This window comes from Chiloscyllium punctatum, chromosome 30, assembly GCF_047496795.1.
Source record: "Chiloscyllium punctatum isolate Juve2018m chromosome 30, sChiPun1.3, whole genome shotgun sequence".
NCBI classification, from domain to species: Eukaryota; Metazoa; Chordata; class Chondrichthyes; order Orectolobiformes; family Hemiscylliidae; genus Chiloscyllium; species Chiloscyllium punctatum.
Window position 1 is genome coordinate 15969948 of NC_092768.1, and position 23368 is coordinate 15993315.

The following is a 23368-nucleotide window of genomic DNA, read 5'->3' on the forward strand; positions in this document are numbered from 1 at the left end:
ATCCCCCGGGTGATCTGGTCCCACTGATCCCCCCCCCCACCCCTGGGTGATCTGGTCCCGGTGATCCCCCCGGGTGATCTGGTCCCGGTGATTGATCCCCCGGATGATCTGGTCCCGGTGATCCCCCCAGGCGATCTGGTCCCGGTGATCCCCCAGGTGATCTGGTCCCGGAGTGATCCCCCCGGGTGATCTTGACCCGGTGATCCCCCCAGGGTGATCTGGTCCCGGTGATCCCCCGGGTGATCTTGTCCCGGTGATCCCCCCGGGTGATCTGGTCCCGGTGATCCCCCGGGTGATCTGGTCCCGGGGATCCCCCCGGGTGATCTGGTCCCGGTGATCCGCCCGGGTGATCTGGTCCCGGTGATCCCCCCGGGTGATCTGGTCCCGGTGATCCCCCGGGTGATTTTGTCCTGGTGATCCCCCGGGTGATCTGGTCCCGGTGATCCCCCCGGGTGATCTGGTCCCGGGGATCCCCCCCGGGTGATCTGGTCCCGGTGACCCCCCCGGGTGATCTGGTCCCGGTGATCCCCCCCGGGTGATCCCCCCCGGGTGATCTGGTCCCGGTGATCCCCTGGCTGATCTGGTCCCGGAGATCCTCCGGGTGATCTGGTCCCGGGGATCCCCCGGGTGATCTGGTCCCGGTGATCCCCCCGGGTGATCTGGTCCCGGTGATCCCCCTCCGGGTGATCTGGTCCCGGTGATCCCCCCGGGTGATCTGGTCCCGGTGATCCCCCTCCGGGTGATCTGGTCCCGGTGATTGATCCCCCCGGATGATCTGGTCCCGGTGATCCCCCCAGGTAATCTGGTCCCGGTGATCCCCCAGGTGATCTGGTCCTGGAGTGATCCCCCCCGGGTGATCTTGAACCGGTGATCCCCCCAGGGTGATCTGGTCCCGGTGATCCCCCCGGGTGATCTTGTCCCGGTGATCCCCCCGGGTGATCTGGTCCCGCTGATCCCCCGGGTGATTTTGTCCCAGTGATCCCCCCCGGGTGATCTTGACCCGGTGATCCCCCCAGGGTGATCTGGTCCCGGTGATCCCCCGGGTGATCTTGTCCCGGTGATCCCCCGGGTGATCTGGTCCCACTGATCCCCCAGGTGATTTTGTCCGGGTGATCTGGTCCCGGTGATCCCCCCCGGGTGATCTGGTCCCGGATATCCCCGGGGGGTCTGGTCCCGGGAATCCCCCGGGTGATCTGGTCCCGGTGATCCCCCCAGGTGATCTGGTCCCGGTGATCCCCCCGGGTGATCTGGTCCCGGTGATCCCCCCGGGTGATCTGGTCCCGGTGATCCCCCCGGGAGATCTGGTCCCGGTGATCCCCCCCGGGTGATCTGGTCCCGGTGATTGATCCCCCCGGATGATCTGGTCCCGGTGACCCCCCGGGTGATCTGGTCCCGGTGATCCCCCAGGTGATCTGGTCCCGGAGTGATCCCCCCCGGGTGATCTTGACCCGGTGATCCCCCCAGGGTGATCTGGTCCCGGGGATCCCCCCGGGTGATCTTGTCCCGGTGATCCCCCTGGGTGATCTGGTCCCACTGATCCCCCGGGTGATTTTGTCCCGGTGATCCCCCGGGTGATCTGGTCCCGGTGATCCCCCCGGGTGATCTGGTCCGGGGACCCCCCCAGGTGATCTGGTCCCGGTGATCCCCCCGGGAGATCCCCCGGGTGATCTGGTCCCGGGGATCCCCCGGGTGATCTGGTCCCGGTGATCCCCCCGGGTGATCTGGTCCCGGTGATCCCCCCGGGTGATCTGGTCCCGGTGATCCCCCCGGGTGATCTGGTCCCGGGGATCCCCCTCGGGTGATCTGGTCCCGGTGATCCCCCAGGTGATCTGGTCCCAGAGTGATCCCCCCCGGGTGATCTTGACCCGGTGATCCCCCCAGGGTGATCTGGTCCCGGTGATCCCCCGGGTGATCTTGTCCCGGTGATCCCCCGGGTGATCTGGTCCCACTGATCCCCCAGGTGATTTTGTCCCGGTGATCCCCCAGGTGATCTGGTCCCGGGGATCCCCCCCAGGTGATCTGGTCCCAGTGATCCCCCAGGTGATCTGGTCCCAGAGTGATCCCCCCCGGGTGATCTTGACCCGGTGATCCCCCCAGGGTGATCTGGTCCCGGTGATCCCCCGGGTGATCTTGTCCCGGTGATCCCCCGGGTGATCTGGTCCCACTGATCCCCCAGGTGATTTTGTCCCGGTGATCCCCCAGGTGATCTGGTCCCGGTGATCCCCCCCGGGTGATCTGGTCCCGGTGATCCCCCCCGGGTGATCTGGTCCCGGTGATCCCCCCGGGTGATCTGGTCCCGGTGATCCCCCCCGGGTGATCTGATCCCGGTGATCCCCCCCGGGTTATCTGGTCCCGGTGATCCCCCCGGTTGACCCCCCCCGGGTGATCTGGTCCCGGTGATTCACCCCCCCGGGTGATCTGGTCCCGGTGATCCCCCCCGGGTGATCTGGTCCCGGTGATCCCCCCGGGTGATCAGGTCCCGGTGACCCCCCCCCCCCCCCCCCCCGGTTGATCCCCCCGGGTGATCTGGTCCCGGTGATTCACCCCCCCCCCGGGTGATCTGGTCCCGGGGATCCCCCCGGGTGATCTGGTCCCGGTGATCCCCCCGGGTGATCTGGTCCCGGTGATCCCCCCCGGGTGATCTGGTCCCGGTGATCCCCCGGGTGATCCCCCCACCGGGTGATCTGGTCCCGGTGATCCCCTCGGGTGATCTGGTCCCGGTGATCCCCCCCGGCTGATCTGGTCCCGGTGATCCCCTCCCCCGGGTGATCTGGTCCCGGTGATCCCCCTCCCGGGTGATCTGGTCCCAGTGATCCCCTCCCCCGGGTGATCTGGTCCCGGTGATCCCCCCCGGGTGATCTGGTCCCGGTGATCCCCCGGGTGATCCCCCCACCGGGTGATCTGGTCCCGGTGATCCCCTCGGGTGATCTGGTCCCGGTGATCCCCCCGGGTGATCTGGTCCCAGTGATCCCCTCCCCCGGGTGATCTGGTCCCGGTGATCCCCCTCCCGGGTGATCTGGTCCCAGTGATCCCCTCCCCCGGGTGATCTGGTCCCAGTGATCCCCTCCCCCGGGTGATCTGGTCCCGGTGATCCCCCCCGGGTGATCTGGTCCCAGTGATCCCCTCCCCCGGGTGATCTGGTCCCGGTGATCCCCCCCGGGTGATCTGGTCCCAGTGATCCCCCCCGGGTGATCTGGTCCCGGGGATCCCCCCCGGGTGATCTGGTCCCGGGGATCCCCCCCGGGTGATCTGGTCCCGGTGATCCCCCCCCCCCCCGGGTGATCTGGTCCCGGTGATCCCCCCCGGGTGATCTGGTCCCGGTGATCCCCTCCCCCGGGTGATCTGGTCCCGGTGATCCCCCCCGGGTGATCTGGTCCCAGTGATCCCCCCCGGGTGATCTGGTCCCGGGGATCCCCCCCGGGTGATCTGGTCCCGGGGATCCCCCCCGGGTGATCTGGTCCCGGTGATCCCCCCGGGTGATCTGGTCCCGGTGATCCCCCCCGGGTGATCTGGTCCCGGTGATCCCCCCCCCCGGGTGATCTGGTCCCGGTGATCCCCCCCGGGTGATCTGGTCCCGGTGATCCTCCCCCGGGTGATCTGGTCCCAGTGATCCCCCCCCCCCCCGGTGATCTGGTCCCGGGGATCCCCCCCCCCCCCCCCCCCCGGGTGATCTGGTCCCGGTGATCCCCCCCCCCCCGGTGATCTGGTCCCGGTGATCCCCTCCCCCCGGTGATCTGGTCTCGGTGATCCCCCGGGTGATCTGGTCCCGGTGATCTGGTCCTGGTGATCCCCCCGGGTGATCTGGTCCCGGTGATCCCCCCGGGTGATCTGGTCCCGGTGATCCCCCCCCCGGGTGATCTGGTCCCGGTGATCCCCCCCGGGTGATCTGGCCCCGGTGATCCCCCCCCCCCCGGGTGATCTGGTCCCGGTGATCCCCCACCCCCACCCCCGGGTGATCTGGTCCCGGTGATCCCCCCCGGGTGATCTGGTCCCGGTGATCCTCCCCCGGGTGATCTGGTCCCAGTGACCCCCCCCCCGGTGATCTGGTCCCGGGGATCCCCCCCCGGGTGATCTGGTCCCGGTGATCCCCCCCCCCGGTGATCTGGTCCCGGTGATCCCCTCCCCCCGGTGATCTGGTCCCGGTGATCCCCCGGGTGATCTGGTCCCGGTGATCCCCCCCGGTGATCTGGTCCCGGTGATCCCCCCCGGTGATCTGGTCCCGGTGATCCCCCCCGGGTGATCTGGTCCCGGTGATCCCCCCCCCCCCCGGGTGATCTGGTCCCGGTGATCCCCCCGGGTGATCTGGCCCCGGTGATCCCCCCCCCGGGTGATCTGGTCCCGGTGATCCCCCCCGGGTGATCTGGTCCCGGGGATCCTCCCCCGGGTGATCTGGTCCCAGTGATCCCCCCCCCCCCCGGGTGATCTGGTCCCGGTGATCCTCCCCCGGGTGATCTGGTCCCGGTGATCCCCCCCCCCCCCGGTGATCTGGTCCCGGTGATCCCCCCCCCCCGGGTGATCTGGTCCCGGTGATCCCCCCCCGGGTGATCTGGTCCCGGTGATCCCCCCCCCCGGGTGATCTGGTCCCGGTGATCCCCCCTCCCCCGGGTGATCTGGTCCCGGTGATCCCCCCCCCCCGGGTGATCTGGTCCCGGTGATCCCCCCCCGGTGATCTGGTCCCGGTGATCCCCCCCCCCGGGTGATCTGGTCCCGGTGATCCCCCCCCGGGTGATCTGGTCCCGGTGATCCCCCCCCCGGGTGATCTGGTCCCGGTGATCCCCCCCCGGGTGATCTGGTCCCGGGGATCCCGCTCTCTCTTACCGCTGCCCCCGGGGCCCAGCTTCTCCGTCTCTTCACCGAGCGACAGCGACCGTTATCCCCGGGGTCTCCCCAGCGACCCGCACGGACCAGGGGCGGGGGGTCTCGTGGAGGGGGCAGGGTCTGATGGAGGGGGCAGGGTCTGATGGAGGGGGCAGGGTCTGATGAAGGGGGCGGGGTCTGAGGGAAGGGGCGGGGTCTGATTGAGGGGGCAGGGTCTGAGGGAGGGGCGGGGTCTGATGGATGGGGCGGGGCCTGATGGAGGGGGCAGGGTCTGATGGAGGGGGCGGGGTCTGAGGGAATGGGCGGGGTCTGATTGAGGGGGCAGGGTCTGATGGAGGGGCGGGGTCTGATGGAGGGGCGGGGCCTGATGGAGGGGCGGGGTCTGATGGAGGGGGCGGGGCCTGGTGTCGGGAGTACGGCCTGTTGGTGGGTGTGGTCCAATATAGGGGTGGGGCCTGAGGTAGGGGGTGTGGCCCGCGTTCATTGGGGTGCGATCCGATCTCGGGGGTGGGATCTGAGGAATGGGTGGAGGCTGATGACGCAGGGAGGCGGGGCTGACTTTGGCGGCTGTTCTGTGAAATGGTTGGGCTTTACGCAGGTGGATGACAGACCGAGGGGCGGGGCGAGACCCGATGACGTGCTGGAATGTGGAGTGATGTGCGGTACAGACCCAGGGACCTGGGATCGATTCTAGTCTCGGGCAACTGTCTGCGTTGGTTTCCTCCCACAGTCCGAAGATGTGCAGGCCAAGTGAATTGGTCATGATTAAATTGCCCATAATGTTAGGGGTGCATTAGTCAGAGGGTCGGTATGGACTTGTTGGGTCAAATGGTCTGTTTCCACACTGTAGGGAATCTAAATTGGAAGTAGTGGCAGTGAAATGGATGGTGTGAACAAACTCTGTGAGCCAAAGCTATTCTAACTGTCCTAAAACCGATATTGTTTTGTTTGTCTGAGTTACACAAATCAGCTTACCAACTCCCATATTGACAGTTTGTATCTGTTACTTGTGATTAGCGTTTACTTATCTGCATTAAATACTTTTTGTTAAGGAAAAAAAAATCTAGATGTTGTTTTCTGATGCAGTAGTCCAAGAGATAAATTGGAGAGTTTGAGTTTGGCTACATCATAAACTTTTCTGTTGAGCTGAGAGTTGTGGAAGTTTGAGGACAGAAGGGACTACTTCTGCACTGTGTGACTCTATGACTCTATTATCAATGGACTTTCCCCAGCAGGTCATTACATAAATATCTTGACCCTCCCATACTTAAGTGACAGGGAATGGTCTCCCTGACTCCATGTTAAAGTTCCTGGTTCAGCTGGCACAGGTATCATCAGTTTATTTTTGGCATACCTCTGCACTCACTTGATGTTGTAGTTATGTGCCTTGAAGAAGGATTTGGTCTGTTAAATTTCTTTTGAAAGCAAGTGCTGTAACATGGAACATTACAGAGCAGTAAAGGCCCCTTCAGCTCTCGATGTTGCGCTAACCTGTGAAATTAATCTGATGCCCATCTAACCTACACTGTTCCATTATTATCCATATGTATGTCCAATGCCCATTTAAATGCCCTTAATGTCGGCAAGTCCACCACTGTTGCAGGCATGCCTCTACTACTCTCTGAGTGAAGAAACTACCCCTGATATCTGTCCTAAATCTATTACCCTTCAATTTAAAGCTATGTCCCCTTGTGTTAGCCTTCATCATCGGAGGAAAAAGGCTCTTACTGTCCACCCTCCAAAGTGTAACCCACTCCTCTCTGACTAATGCACCTAACAACTATGGACAATTTAGCATGGCCAATTCACCTGACCTGCGCATCTTTGATGAGTGGGAGGAAACTGGAGCAAACTCCACAAGACAATCACCCAAGGCTGGAATCAAACCTGGGACCCTGGCACCATGAGGCAGCAGTGCTAATCGCTGAGCCACTGTGCCATCTTGGACAGACAAAGGAGTGAATAATGATCCAGTTAGAATAGTTGTTAATGGAGGCTGTTAGTGGCTAACAATAGGCAGTCTGCAATGGCAGACTATGTGCTAACAAGGCCTGGTGTCTAGGATTGAGTTGGGAATTAGGACGTGGGAAAGTTCAGAACCTTAATTTATTGATATTGATATTGTGTCCATAGGGCTACAGAGTCCTAAAGTGAAAAATGATGTGTTGTTCCTGATAGTCAGGGAAAAGAGTCGTGTGTTAAAGTGGCAGGCAACTGGACGTTAAAGGTCTTTTTTGCAGGCAGAATGTAGATGTTCTGCAAAACTGTCACCAATCTGCACGTTCTTTCCCCAGTGTAGAGGAGACCACCTTGTGAGCAATGAATGCAATAGACTTGATTGTGTGAAGTGTAAGTACAGTGCTGCTTCACCTGGAAGGTACATTTGAACCCTTGGATACTGAGGAGGGAGGAGATAAATGGGCAAGTATTACACATTTGGTGATTACAGGCGAAGATGCCAGGGATTGTGAGGGGGTGTTGGGAATTAAGGAGAGTGGACAAGTGGGAATGGTTCCTGCGGAAGGTGGAGGAGGGAGGAGAGGAGAATATGCATCTTCCAGGAGGTAATGAAAAAGGCATCCCACCTCCTGGATGTGGCTGCTGGTGGGATGCTAGGAATGGACAAGGTCTATCGTTGTTGCAGGAGAGAGGAGAAGGGTGGAACTGTGGGAGACGGGTCAGATCTGGTTGGGCACCCTGTCAACAATGGTCCTGGGAATTTTCAGTTGAGCAAGAAGGTGGATACTTCAGAGGATCCCTTGTCGAACTCATCAGAATGTATGTGACAGAGACAGCGGAACTGGGAGAATAGAATAGTCTTTACAAGCAGCAGGGTACAAGGATGTATAAGGTAAAAACAATGACTGCAGATGCTGGAAGAGCATACTGGATTAGTGGTGCTGGAAGACCACAGCAGTTCAAGCAGCATCCAACGAGCAGCTAAATCGACGTTTCGGACAAAAGCCCTTCATCAGGAATAAAGGCAGTGAGCCTGAAGCGTGGAGAGATAAGCTAGAGGAGGGTGGGGGTGGGGAGAGAGCAGCATAGAGTACAATGGGTGAGTGGGGGAGGAGATGAAGGTGATAGGTCAAGGAGGAGAGGGTGAAGTGGATAGGAGAGGGTGGAGAAGATAGGCAGGTCGGACAAGTCAAGGAGACAGTGCTGAGCTGGAAGTTTGAAACTAGGATGAGGTGGGGGAAGGGGAAATGAGGAAGCTGTTGAAGTCCACATTGATGCCCTGGGGTTGAAGTGTTCCGAGGCGGAAAATGAGGCGTTCTTCCTCCAGGCGTCTGGTGGTGAGGGAGCGGCAGTGAAAGAGGCCCAGGACCTCCATGTCCTCGGCAGAGTGGGAGGGGGAGTTGAAATGTTGGGCCACGGGGCGGTGTGGTTGATTGGTGCGGGTGTCTCGGAGATGTTCTCTAAAGCGCTCTGCTAGGAGGCGCCCAGTCTCCCCAATATAGAGGAGACCACATCGGGAGCAACGGATACAATAAATGATATTAGTGGATGTGCAGGTAAAACTTTAATGGATGTGGAAGGCTCCTTTCGGGCCTTGGATAGAGGTGAGGGAGGAGGTGTGGGCACAGGTTTTACAGTTCCTGCAGTGGCAGGGGAAAGTGCCAGAATGGGAGGGTGGGTTGTAGGGGGGTGTGGACCTGACCAGGTATTCACGGAGGGAACGGTCTTTGCGGAAGGCGGAAAGGGATGGGGAGGGAAATATATCCCTGGTGGTGGGGTCTTTTTGGAGGTGGCGGGAATGTCGGTGGATAATTTGGTTTATGCGAAGGTTGGTAGGGTGGAAGGTGAGCACCAGGGGCATTCTGTCCTTGTTACGATTGGAGGGGTGGGGTCTGAGGGCGGAGGTGCGGGATGTGGGCGAGATGCGTTGGAGGGCATCTTTAACCACGTGGGAAGGGAAATTGCGGTCTCTAAAGAAGGAGGCCATCTGGTGTGTTCTGTGGTGGAACTGGTCCTCCTGGGAGCAGATATGGCGGAGGCAGAGAAATTGGGAATACGGATGGCATTTTTGCAAGAGATAGGGTGGGAAGAGGTGTAATCCAGGTAGCTGTGGGAGTCGGTGAGTTTGTAAACAATGTCAGTGTCAAGTCAGTCGTCACTAATGGAGATGGAGAGGTCCAGGAAGGGGAGCGAGGTGTCAGAGATGGTCCAGGTAAATTTAAGGTCAGGGTGGAATGTGTTGGTGAAGTTGATGAATTGCTCAACCTCCTCGCGGGAGCATGAGGTGGCGCCAATGCAGTCATCAATGTAGCAGAGGAAGAGGTGGGGAGTGGTGCCGGTGTAATTACGGAAGATCAACTGTTCTACATAGACTCGAAACGCCATGAGCCATGCGGCTGATACAGCTGCCACACCCACGCTGAGTGATGATGTCACTTCTGCCCCCATCATGGCCGCTCCCACAGCCACTTCCACCCCTCACAATTCCTCATGCATCACACCTGACATCACTTCTGCCCTTCACATCATCGCTGATGCCACACGCTCAGTGACTCCCCCCACCCCCTACTGCCGTGGTCACCACCACTTCCACCCCCACCAGCGCCACTCACCTGCATTCTGCTGACATGCCCCCCACAGACCCCACTGTCACTATCCCCGCACCCCAGAACCCCGAGGGCAACATTACCCCGGCTCATGCCTCCACCCCCATTCCCCCCACCATCACACCCACTCCAGTTACAGGTTCCGCCCCCACACCCACACCAGATCCCAGCTCCCAGCCCTGCCGAGTTTTCCCCATCCCCCCCAGACCTCCCCCTCACTGAGGATGAACGATTAGTCCTCAGCAAAGGACTCACCTTCATCCCCCTCCGTCCACGCATCGATGAATTTAATACACGACGTGACATCGAACAATTCTTCCGTCGCCTCCGCCTCCGAGCTTACTTTCACAATCAGGACTCCCGCCCACCTTCCAAGGACCCCTTCGCCCACCTCCAACACACTACATCCACCTGGACACCCCACGCTGGCCTATTACCTGCCCTCGGCCTCTTCATTTCCAACTGCCGCCGGGACATTAACCGCCTCAACCTGTTGACCCCCCTCCCCCACTCCAACCTCTCACCCTCACAACGCGCAGCCCTCCAATCCCTCTGCTCCAATCCCAACCTCACCATCAAGCCAGCGGATAAAGGGGGCGCAGTGGTAGTCTGGTGCACTGACCTCTACACCGCTGAAGCCAAACGCCAACTCGAGGACACCTCTTCCTACTGCTCCCTCGACCATGACCCCACCCCCCACCACCAAACTATCATCTCCCAGACCATACAGAACCTCATCACCTCAGGAGATCTCCCACCCACAGCTTCCAACCTCATAGTCCGGGAACCCCGCACTGCCCGGTTCTACCTCCTTCCCAAGATCCACAAGCCTGACCACCCTGGCCGACCCATTGTCTCAGCATGCTCCTGCCCCACTGAACTCATCTCTACCTACCTTGACACTGTCCTATCCCCCCAATCCAGGAACTCCCCACATACGTTCGAGACACCACCCACGCCCTCCACCTCCTCCAAGATTTCCGTTTCCCTGGCCCCCAACGCCTTATCTTCACCATGGATATCCAATCCCTCTACACCTCCATCCACCATGACCAGGGCCTCCAAGCTCTCCGTTTTTTCCTCTCCAGACGTCCCCAACAGTACCCTTCCACCGACACTCTCATTCTTTTGGCCGAACTGGTCCTCACCCTTAACAATTTCTCCTTTGAATCCTCCCACTTCCTCCAGACTAAAGGCGTAGCCATGGGCACACGTATGGGCCCCAGCTATGCCTGTCTCTTTGTTGGCTATGTAGAACAGTTGATCTTCCGTAATTACACCGGCACCACTCCCCACCTCTTCCTCCGCTACATTGATGACTGCATTGGCGCCACCTCATGCTCCCGCGAGGAGGTTGAGCAATTCATCAACTTCACCAACACATTCCACCCTGACCTTAAATTTACCTGGACCATCTCTGACACCTCGCTCCCCTTCCTGGACCTCTCCATCTCCATTAGTGATGACCGACTTGACACTGACATTTTTTACACACCCACAGACTCCCACAGCTACCTGGATTATACCTCTTCCCACCCTATCTCTTGCAAAAATGCCATCCCGTATTCCCAATTTCTCCGCCTCCGCCGTATCTGCTCCCAGGAGGACCAGTTCCACCACAGAACACACCAGATGGCCTCCTTCTTCAGAGACCGCAATTTCCCTTCCCACATGGTTAAAGATGCCCTCCAACGCATCTCGTCCACATCCCGCACCTCCGCCCTCAGACCCCACCCCTCCAACCGTAACAAGGACAGAACACCCCTGGTGCTCACCTTCCACCCTACAAACCTTCGCATAAACCAAATCATCCACCGACATTTCCGCCACCTCCAAAAAGACCCCACCACCAGGGATATATTTCCCTCCCCATCCCTTTCCGCCTTCCGCAAAGACCGTTCCCTCCGTGACTACCTGGTCAGGTCCACACCCCCCTACAACCCACCCTCCCATTCTGGCACTTTCCCCTGCCACTGCAGGAACTGTAAAACCTGTGCCCACACCTCCTCCCTCACCTCTATCCAAGGCCCGAAAGGAGCCTTCCACATCCATTAAAGTTTTACCTGCACATCCACTAATATCATTTATTGTATCCGTTGCTCCCGATGTGGTCTCCTCTATATTGGGGAGACTGGGCGCCTCCTAGCAGAGCGCTTTAGGGAACATCTCCGAGACACCCGCACCAATCAACCACACCGCCCCGTGGCCCAACATTTCAACTCCCCCTCCCACTCTGCCGAGGACATGGAGGTCCTGGGCCTCCTTCACCGCCGCTCCTTCACCACCAGACGCCTGGAGGAAGAACGCCTCATCTTCCGCCTCGGAACACTTCAACCCCAGGGCATCAATGTGGACTTCAACAGCTTCCTCATTTCCCCTTCCCCCACCTCATCCTTGTTTCAAACTTCCAGCTCAGCACTGTCTCCTTGACTTGTCCGACCTGCCTATCTTCTCCACCCTCTCCTATCCACTTCACCCTCTCCTCCTTGACCTATCACCTTCATCTCCTCCCCCACTCACCCATTGTACTCTATGCTGCTCTCTCCCCACCCCCACCCTCCTCTAGCTTATCTCTCCACGCTTCAGGCTCACTGCCTTTATTCCTGATGAAGGGCTTTTGTCCGAAACGTCGATTTCGCTGCTCGTTGGATGCTGCCTGAACTGCTGAGCTCTTCCAGCACCACTAATCCAGTACAAGGATGTATAGTCCCAGTAGGTATGGGAGCCAGTGGGTTTATAGTGGATATTGGTGGCCAGCTTATCCTCAGAAATGGAAACAAAAATATCTAGGAAAGGAAGGGAGGAGTCAGAAATAGATCAGGTGAAGTGGAGATGTTCAGCGATTATCGCACAACATTCAGCACACTTCACAACTCCATAGATACTGAACCAGCCAATGTTCAAATGCACAAGATCTGGACAATATCCAGGTTTGGGCTGATCAATGGCAAGTGACATTTGTGCCAGATAAATGCCAGGCAATGACTATTTGTAATAAGATATAATCAAATTACCACCTCTTGTCATTCAATGGTGTTCTAATCACTGAATTCCTCCACTATCAACATCCTTAGGGTGACCGACTCACCACGTAAACTTCCTGGTGAGAAAAGCAGGTCAGAAACTAGAAATACTGAGGTGAATAGCTCACCTCCTGACTCCCTAAAGACCATCTATCAAACCATAAGCTACAAGGTGTCAGAGAGGAAAGCATTCTACAAAGCCTTTAACTGCAGAGGTTTCAAGAACACAAGAGGTGGCTCAGTAGCACTGCTGCTTCACAGCACCAGGCACATGGGTTCGATCCCAGCCTTGGGTGACTATCTGTGTGGAGTTTGCACATTCTTCCTGTGTCTGCATGGGTTTCTACAGCTGCTCCAGTTTCCTCCCACAATCCAAAGATGTACAGTTTGGGCGAATTGGCCATGCTAAATTGCCAATAGTGTTCAGGGAGATGTCAGTTAGGTGCATTAGTCATGGGTAAATGTAAAGTAATGGGTCTGAGTGGGTTACTGTTTGGAGAGTTGGTGTGGACTTGTTGGGCTAAATGGCCTGTTTCCATGCTGTAGGGATTCTATTTTTTTTTGCTGTGTGATCAAAACAGTGAAAGGGAGAATAGGGACTAAATCAAAATAGAGTTGGAGGGGGAAATGATACACTCCACTCCCTGCGGCGCCCACCTCTCCCTAAACAACTCCAGGGTGTTGGTGGACACCGCGTGCTCCTTCTCCAAGGACACCCGGGCTCTAACGTAACCCCGGAAGAGGGGCAGGCAGTCGGCTCGAATGACCCCCTCCATGGCCCGCTGCCTGGACCTGTTGATGGCCAGTTTGGCCAGGCCCAGGAGCAGACCCACGAGGAGGTCTTCGGACCTGCCCTCCCTCCTCCGTACCGGGTTCCCGAAGATCAGGAGCGTGGGACTGAAGTGCAGCCAGAAACAGAGGAGAAGGTTTCTGAGAAAATCAAAAAGGGAGTGCAAACGCCCGCACCCAATATATACATGGTCCACGGACTCCACAGCGCCACAGAACAAGCAGTTGGGCTGGGAGTCCGTGAACCACCGCAATCTGCGGTTGCAGGGGACTGCTGCGTGCAGCACCCTCCACCCCAGATCCCCGAGAGAAAGGGGGAGGACTCCCACGTAGAGAGCCCTCCACTGGGGATCCCCACTGCCCGGTGGCAAATGGGCACGCTAAGGCGTGTCTGGACGGTGGATGAGGGAGAAGAAGTGGACGGTGTGCAGCAGCAGTCTGTACAGGGCCCGCCTTTTTACATCCTTGAAAGGGACGAAATTAAAATTCCGGAGGCGGCTCAGGTTGTGGGGCACAGGCTCCCACGGGAGCCAATGTGAAATTCCGTCCGGGCTGGGGTGAGCGCGGATGGCATCCCACAGCACACCTGAGCATCCTCCAACTGGTGCACTACATCGGGTCCAACTGTAGGGATTCTATGATGATTCTACATGTAAAGGAGTAAGTGAGCTGACATATGAGGGTTAAATCAGGAATATGATGGAAAATTGCTCACTGGCCTGGATGGTGTAGCTCCAGTAACACTCAAGAAGCTTACCACCATCCAGAACAAAACAGCCTGCTTGATTGGCACCACATCCACAAGCATCCAATTCCTCCTTCACTGATGCTCAGTAGCAGCAGTGTGTACTACATGCAAGATCCACTGCAGAAGTTCACCGAGGCTCCTCTGAAAGCACCTTCCAAACTCACAACCATTTCCATCTAGAAGTAGAAGGCCAGCAGCTGCATAGGAACACAACCCTGCAATTTCCCTCAAGCCATTCATCCAGACTTGGAAATAGTATCACTGAGTCAAGATCCTGGAATTACCTCCCTCACAGCACTGTAGGTCTACCTGCAGCATATGGACTGCAATGGTTCAAGATTGATGTGGATGTGCTGGTGTTTGATTGGTGTGGACAAAGTTAAAAATCACACAACACCAGGTTATAGTCCAACAGGTTTACTTGAAAGTACTAGCTTTCAGGGAATTGCCCCTTCATCAGGTAACTAGTGGGGCAGGACCATAACACAGAATTTATAGCAAAAGATGACAGTGTTATACAACTGAAATGATATATGGAACAAACCTAGATTGCTGTTAATGCTTTCATTTTTTAGAATAGGTTGCAGGGTTTGGTTCATTTATCTGTAAATCCCAAAACTTCTTTTAAGTCACATTCTCAAGATAACTTAAGGTTTTATAAAATAAAAGGTGACATCTCAGCACAAACAATGTATTAAAAGTATGAGGTTAGAGGCTGTCAGTGTCCCAATCTTGAGTCAGACTGGTTCTATTTTCAAAGTAGAAATTTATAAAATGTTATATAGATTAACTGCCTGCAGGTTTTGTGCTTTTCTAACAAAAATTTAATGTTTCTGCAAATACAATTATGCAAATGCACTCTCCATAGACTTGTGTGTGTGTGTGCACGCACACACGGGTGTGTGTGCATATGAGGAAGAGATAGAGAGAGTGTATGTGCGTGTGTGCATGTGAATGCTTGAGTGTGAATGCACATGAGAGTGTGCGTTTGTGTGTGTGTGCTTGGTAGAATGTATGCATGAATGTGATGGATTATAAGCCTGTGAGGGTGTGTGTGAAGATCTTGAAACCCATTGTACAGGGTAATTACAATACATATATCTATGACTCATGACTCTGAGTATCTCTATAACCACCTCATTCAATACTCTGGGATGCAGACTATCAGATCAAGGAGAGTTAGCAACTTTCAGCCCATTAATTTCACCAGGACAATCTTCGGACCAATGCTGATTTCCTTTAACTCCTCATTCTCCCTAGTCACTTGGATCTCAAGCTCAAGACTTCTTGTATCATCCTATCATAGCAGCATTTAGCTTTTCTGTCATTTCACCATTCCCCAATATACATTCTCCTGACTCTTTCTATAATGAACCCTGTCATGTTAGGCTTAAAAACGAAATCTCCAAACCAGAACATTGAGGGTTAATCATTAAGAATTAATTGTATTTGAAAATGTGCATGTGCAGCAAGTACAAAAGTACTTGAAAATAGGCCTGGTGTGAAAACCAGCCTTTTTGACTGGCATAACCTTGGGAACCATTATTTTAATGTAATTAACACAGAGCCGCCTGGAGATATTTTCAACTTGTTTTCTGAACGATGAAATATCTGTAAAAATACTGAAAGCACCATGAAATGGCAACACAGCATGTCAACAGAACAGTAGGAATGTCAGCAGCTTTGTCCCACTTGTTTGTCTTTCCCAAACGGATTAAAGTCCATGAGACTGGGATCATGGAATCTGAAATAGAGCTCCAATTGGCAGCTGTCCAAAGTCCCTGGGTGAAGACAAGGCAGTGAGACTTATTAGTTTGCAACTGTATAAAGTAGCTCAAGGTAATACATTCACTATTATATAGTTTGCATATAAAGTAGATTAATCTGATAGATTAGCTCTATATTGAAGTGCACATGGGGTCATTTAGTCATGCAGTGCAGAAACAGACCCTTTGGTCTAACCAGTTCATGTCAAACATAATCCCAAACTAAACTAGTTCCACTTACTGGCTCCTGGCCCATATCCCTCCAAACCTTTTCTCTTCATGTATCTATCTAAATGTCTTTTAAACATTGTGATTGTATCCTCATCCACCATTTCCTTGGAAAGTTTATTCCACACGTGATCCCCCCTCTGTTAAAAAATTTGCTTCTCATGTCTTTTTTTTAAATCTCTCTCCTCTCAGCTTAAAAATGTGCCCATACTCTTGAAATCTCCCCACCCTATGGAAAAGACAACTACCATCTATACTTCTCATTGTTTTATAAATTTTTATAAAGTTGCCTCTCAATCTTCTACACTCCAGTGAAAACAGTGCCAGCCTATCCAGCCTTTCTTTATAACTCAAATCTTCCACACCTGTTAACATCTTGATAAATCTCTTCTGTACCCTCTCCAATTTAATAATATTTTTCCTATAACTGGGCAACCAGAACTGGATACAGTATTCCAGAAGATGCCTCACAAATGGCCTGTACAACCTGAACATGACTTCTCAAAGCAGTGAGCAATAAAGACAAGTGTGGCAAAAGTGAGGTCTGCAGATGCTGGACATTAGAGTCGAGAGTCTGGTGCTGGAAATGCACAGCAGGTCAGGAGGAGGAGGAGAGTCAATGTTTCAGGCCAAAGCCCTTCATCAATGAAGGCAAGTGTGTCAAACTCCTTTTTAACCACTCTGTCTATATTTGATACAAACTTCAAAGAATTATGAACCTACACCCCAAGTCCTTCTGTACTATAACACTACCCAAGGCTCCATTGCATAAGAACACTCTTGTTTGTTGTACAAATATGCAATACCTCACATTTATTGAGACTGAACTCCATCTGCTATTTTTCAGCCTATTGATCCATTTGATTCTGATCCATTTGTAATCTTAGAAAACCTTCTGCACTGTCTACTATTGGTGTTGTCCACAAACTTACTAGCCATGCCTTTTGTTTTTTCATCCAAATAATTTATATAAATGACAAGCAAAAGAAGACCCTGAACCGGTTCCTCTTCTTGTAATTTTTTCATTTAACTCACATTTCAAATCAACCTGCTCAGGGATGTTATGATTCACATTAGGAGCATGTCAGACTTGAATTTAGGTGTCTTAGCCCAGAGATAGGGACACAATCACAGTACCACAAGAGAGCCCCTAAATGTCGTCTTGTAATAGTTTTGATCAGAATTTAAGACCATAAGACACAGGAGTGGAAGTAAGGCCATTCAGCCCATCGAGTCCACTCTGCCATTTAATCAAAGCTGATGGGTATTTCAGCTCCACTTACCCACACTCTCCCCATAGCCCTTAATTCCTTGTGTCATCAAGAATTTATCAATCTCTGCCTTGAAGACATTTAACATCCTGGCCTCCACTGCACTCCGTGGCAATGAATTCCACAGGCCCACCACTCTGTGGTTGAAGAAATATCTCCTCATTTCCATTCTAAATTGACCCTCTCTAATTCTAAGGCTGTGCCCACTGGTCCTAGAATCCCCACCAAATGGAAACAACTTCCCAGCGTCCACCCTTTCTAAGCCATTTGTTATCTTGTAAGTTTCTATTAGATATCCCCTCAACCTTCTAAACTCTAATGAATACAATTCCAGGATCCTCAGCCATTCATCGTACGTTAGGCCCACCATTCCAAGGATCATCTGTGTGAATCTCTGCTGGACACGCTCCAGTGCCAGTATGTCCTTTCTGAGGTGTGGGGACCAAACATGGACACAATATTCTAAGTGGCCCCAATATTGAACCCTGCGGGACCTCACTTGTCACCAGCTGCCATTCCAGAAAAGAACCTTTTATCTCAACTCTCTGCCTTCAGTCAGACAGCCAATCCTCAACCCATGCCAGGAGCTCACCTCGAACACCATGGGCCCTCACCTTACTCAGCAGCCTCCCATGAGGCATCTTATCAAAGCCCTTTTGGAAGTTGAGATAGATAACATCCACTGGGTTTCCCTGGTCTAACCTAATTGTTACCTTTTCAAAGAATTCTAACAGGTTTGTCAGGCACGACCTCCCTTACTAAATTCATGCTGACTTGTTCTAATCTGACCCTGTATTTCCAAGATTTTAGAAATCTCATCCTTAACGATGGTTCTCGAATTTTACCTACAACTGAGGTTAGGCTAATCGGCCTATAATTTTCCATCTTTTGTCTTGATTCTTTCTTGGACTGGGGGTTATAAGAGTGATTTTCTAATCATCTGGGACTTTCCCTGACTGCAGTGACTTTTGAAAGATCACAACGAATGCCTCAGCTATTTCCTCAGCCACCTCCCTCAGAACTCTGGGATGTAGCCCATCAGGGCCAGGAGATTTATCAATTTTTAGACCTTTCAGCTTTTCCCGCACTTTTGCTTTTGTAATGGCTACCATACTTACCTCTGCCCCCAACTCTCCTTAGTTGATGGGATATTACTGTCTTCCACTCTGAAGACTGATGCAAGATACTTATTAAGTTCTTCAACTATTTCCTTATCTCCCATCACGAGCCTTCTTGCATCAATTTGGAGTGGCCCAATGTCTACTTTTGCCCCTCATTTGTTTCTTATGTATTGAAAGAAACTTTTACTATAATTTCTAATATTGCTGGCTAGCCTCCCCTAATATTTGATCCGGTCCTTCCTTATTTCTCTCTTTGTTTTCCTCTGTTTGTTTTTGTTACCTTCTGTCGTGGAAATTAAATCAACTCAACTCAACTGCTAGGAAGAGCAAAGAAAAAGCTTTATTTTACAACTGCATACAGAGCCGGTACACTTGGCAAAGATACCTTGTGTAAGGGCAGTGAGCATAATTCACATATTCTTCTTATACCATTCTTATCACACTCTCAAGGACAAGGGCTGGGAAGACTCGAGTTCTTGTTTCCTCATTCCCTTGCCATGGACATAACTGTCTTTATGTTATTCCTTAGCTTGGCTGAATTCGACTGCTCCCAAGGCCATGTTTCCAAAGTTCAACAAAGCCAAGCTGTCTCCACTGCAGAATTCAGCAAAGTGTTTGCAAAGTTCAGCAAAGTATTAAATTTAGCAAAGCATTCTCTTTCAGATTTCACAGTAAATGTTAAATTTGTTAATTTTCCATTACATTTTCCCCCTTTTTGTCATTTTATGACAACAAGGATAACAAAAACAATAGAGCCAGATTTAAAAAATATTCAGAGCCAGAGAGCTAAAAATCAATGATCTTAACAGCTGTCTTTGTTGTGAGGAGCATTTGTCCCAGCCACCTCTTCACCTTCTAGTTTTTCCTCCTGAAGTCTTTCACCATTTTCCAGTCTCCAGGTTCTAGATCATGCAGCTTCCCTCCTGCTGGTTGGGGTAGTGCTGCTTTCACTTGATTCTGCATTTGAGACAAAAGTGCAGAATTTTATACGGTAACACAACATCTCATCGTCACAGTTATCTATCTTACCTTAAGTCTTGGGCCAATTCCTGTATTGGGCGGCCTACCAAACAAAATCTCAAACGGGCTAAGATTGGCTTTTCCTCTCCTTCTAGATCTCATATACATGAGCACAATTGGGAGTGCCTTTGTCCATGTCACCCCTAGTTCCTCACAATATTTTGTCAATTTATTTTTTAGGGTAGCATTTTGTCTTTCCACTGCCCCACCGCATGCTGGGTGGTAAGCACAGTGTTGTCTCATGTTTGTTCCCAAATAATCACTGATCTTCTGTAAGGAATTATTGACAAATGGTGTCCCATTGTCACTACTAAGCCTCTCAGGGATGCCCCATCTTGGAATTATTTCAGTTAGCAAAGCCTTGGCTACTGCACTGGCATCCTGTTTAGACGTGGGGAATGGCTCCACCTATTTGGAAAACATATCAACTATTACCAGACAATACCTTTTCCCTTTGCTGGACGTTAGTTCAATAAAATCCATTTGTAAATGTTCAAAGGGTTTTTTTGGGGGGTTGGGGGTGTGCTGCCTGACTCATTTGTATTCCCCTCCCCACATTATTAGTGGCACAGATAACACATCGTTCACAATATTTCTGGGTGTAATGAGTAAACCCCTTAGTGTACCAGTGTGCCGAAATACTGTCATACATCCCCCCTTTTGACACATGGTCCTTACCGTGTATCAGTTTGGTATCGAATGGAAATAATGATGGTGGTAGTCAGGGTTTCCCATTGAGACCACACCATACTCCTTCCCTCACGCTGCATCCTGCCTTTGTCCACTCACGCTTTTCTTCTGGTGTGGCCTATGACTGTAACCCCTGTATGTCTGCTGTTGGGGTACAAATTTTTGTCATACACATGTCAATCTGATCACTTGGTGGCTGCTGGTCTGCTGTTCTTGCTGCTGAGTCTGCCCTTGCATTGCCTTGAGAAATAGAATCATTATTTTTCATATGGACTTCACACTTACACACAGCGATTGATTTAGGCAATAGGACTGCTTCCAGGAGGTCAGAAATCAGGCCACTGTGTGTGATGGGCTTTCCAGTGGAGATCAAGAAGCCCCTATGTTTCCACAGGGTTCCAAATTCATGTACAACCCCAAATGCGTATCTGCTATCGGTGTAAATATTCACTGTCCTTCCCTCAGCCAATTTACAGGCCTCAGTCAAGGCAATCAGCTCTGCTGCTTGTGCTGACAGATGAGAAGGGAGTGATCCCACTTTGACTACCTCGTGGGTAGTCACTACGGCATACCCAATACAATTCTGGCCTGTCGCCTTGCTCCTGAATGCTGACCCATCCACAAAAAAATCTTCAAGGAGAAAGTGAGGACTGCAGATGCTGGAGATCCTGAAGAAGAACTCATGCCCGAAACGTCGATTCTCCTGCTTCTTGGATGCTGCCTGACCTGCTGCGCTTTTCCAGCAACACATTTTCAGCTCACCATCCACAAAACAACTCCATATCTGAATTCTGAAGTGGTGAATCCTGCAAATATAATCCAGGGCTGTAAATTTCGTTAGTTACAGTGACACAATCATGTGGGTCTCCATCTCTTTCTGTGGGGAGAAGGCTGGCAGGGTTAAGGATGTTACATCGCTTTATTATAATGTGAGGCATCTCCAATAACACAGTATTATATCTGAGCCAACATGCTGCTGACATGTGTGCTGTCTTTTGCTTGGAAAGCAGTAAGGGTACTGCATGTGGGACCAGGAGGGTTAATTCACCACAGCCGACTATATCCCTGGATGCTACAGCAGCCTTTTCAGCTGCGGCCACAGCTTACAGACATTTAGGCAATCCTGCTGCTACAGGGTCTAGTTTAGCCGAAAAATGAGCTACCGGCCTCAATTTTCCCCAAGATCCTGCAAAAGCACAGATGTCATACAGGCATGCTTCTCATCTACCATTTGCATAAAAGGCTTGTTTGGATTCGGAATCCCCAATGTAGATGTAGTTTGGAGCACCTTTTTCAATTCAATAAAGGCACTCTCGGCCTCTGGGGTCCACAGCAATGGGCTCTGGTTCTGCAACCCTTTGCCATGGGCTATGTCACTTAGGGGTGCCTCAAGGATTGTGTAATGTGGGATAAACATCCTACATTAGGAGCACATGCCCAAAAAGGATAGTAACTGTTTCTTCGTATGAGACTTTGGAATTTGCTGGATTGCTTGAACTCTGTGTTGACTAATGGCCTTCCCTTATTCAGATATTAAGTGACCTAAGAACTTCACCTGTTGTTGCACAAATTGTAGCTTTGCGAGACTGGCTTTGTGCCCTTCCCGCGCTCGATGGCAGAGCAATGCAAGGGTATCCTTCTCCCATTGTTCCTTTGTTGGTGCCGCTATTAAGTAATCATCTACATACTGCAGAACGCTGACCCCAGGGTTAAAACAAGAGTCTCCAGACTCCTGCGTAGAGCCTCATTATATATGGTAGGGGACTCACAGTAACCTTGACAAAGGTATATGAAGGTATATGATTTCCCTTTGAATGAAAAAGCAAACCAGAATTGACTATCTGGGTGCACCGGTACATTAAAGAAGGCATTTGCTAAATCCATAACAGAGAACCATTTACTGTCCGGTGGAATTTGAGCTCGTATAGTATAGGGATTGGGAACATTTGGGGCGCATGGGACAACAGCGTTATTGACTGCCTGCAGGTCTTGAACAAACCTCCACTCCTCCAGTTCACCGGGAATGTTTGCCTTTTTGACAGGAAAAATGGGGGTTCTCACCGGTAAGTTTTCACAGGGGATTATCACTCCAGCCAAAAAGAGGGATTCAACGACTGGAGTAATTCCTTCTATGGCCCTGGGTTTTAACAGGTATTGTACTCTGCAAGGACGATACTCAGACTTCAGGGTTATTCTTATGGGTTCACAGCCCCATATGAGACCCACATCATGAGCGCCTTTTGCCCACAACTCAGTAGGGACCATTTTTAACCTTGGGTCTGAGACTTCTATCTTAGGGAAATGCCAGGCTACCCTCCGAGGCTCTTCAGGGTTAGTGGGGGTTACCTGGACTGTCCTATCTGCCTAAGTTAGCCAATTTAGTTTCTTCTTATATGTTCGCATATCTGTATTGAACCAGATACCCACATCATCCCTGAAGACCCAACCTTTTGTTCTTTGTGCCTTTCATACCAATGGTCCCAAATTCTTCAACCTGTCGCTGGATGCCTTCGCCAGTGATGCGTGAGGAAAAGAACCTTCCACATCAAAAAGGCAGGGTCGACTTGCCATTACAGATACCTTAGATAAGTTCACACTGACTGTACATCTATGATCATTCCAATAAAATTTGCACAATAACAACTGATCTGGTTTAACCAATCTCCTGAACCAATCCTCCTCTTATGATTTGTCAGGGCCATCGCAATGTATGTGTGCTGTGCAGTGCAGCATGTCCCCAGCAAGAAAATGGTGTTAATAGGATTAATAGGGTTACTTGCTTCCAGGGCGAGTGAATCGCTCACTGAACTTATCACTCTCTGGCTTAATCGCCACTCATCGACATATATCAGGGGTCATGGGTCATATTTTACAGCCTGCACTGGTAAATCTTCCCTTTGAATTACTTGCAAGTCCGGAGTACTGAGCAAATCTAACCCCAGTCTCCCTATGGATCGCGACCTATCAGATTTAAAGGACAGAATTCCGATAACAAAAATGAGAATTGGAATTTTTCCCCATTGCTAGTTTTGCAGAATAGGGGTGCAGAAAATCTCTCATGTACCATGGCTCCTGATGTGTTCAGGAACCTTCCACTCATCTTTATTGGCGTTGATTGTCTAAACTGGCTTAATTTAAGGACTGAATATGTTGCCTCTGTATCTACCACAAAGGTAACCGGTGTACCTACCACATATAGCATAGAGGTAGGCATTGACTTATACACATCATTGTTATATTAAACACATAGTCCACACTTCGCAATCTCAGTGCTCAATATAGAGGTGGGACATGTCTCAGTGCCCGTAAGGTTAGTAGAAGAGATTAGC

General features: G+C 52.1%; 1 protein-coding gene across 1 annotated transcript in view; it reads right to left on the reverse strand.

The window, feature by feature from the left end:
- The window catches only part of LOC140455096 (cell adhesion molecule CEACAM6-like), a 245173-nt gene extending 240254 nt beyond the window's left edge, over window positions 1-4919 (reverse strand). Inside the window, exon 1 of the mRNA XM_072549758.1 lies at window positions 4819-4919. The gene's annotated coding sequence lies outside the window, so the exon portion shown is untranslated. The remainder of the gene's footprint in view (window positions 1-4818) is intronic.
- Between the last annotated feature and the right edge of the window lie 18449 nt (window positions 4920-23368).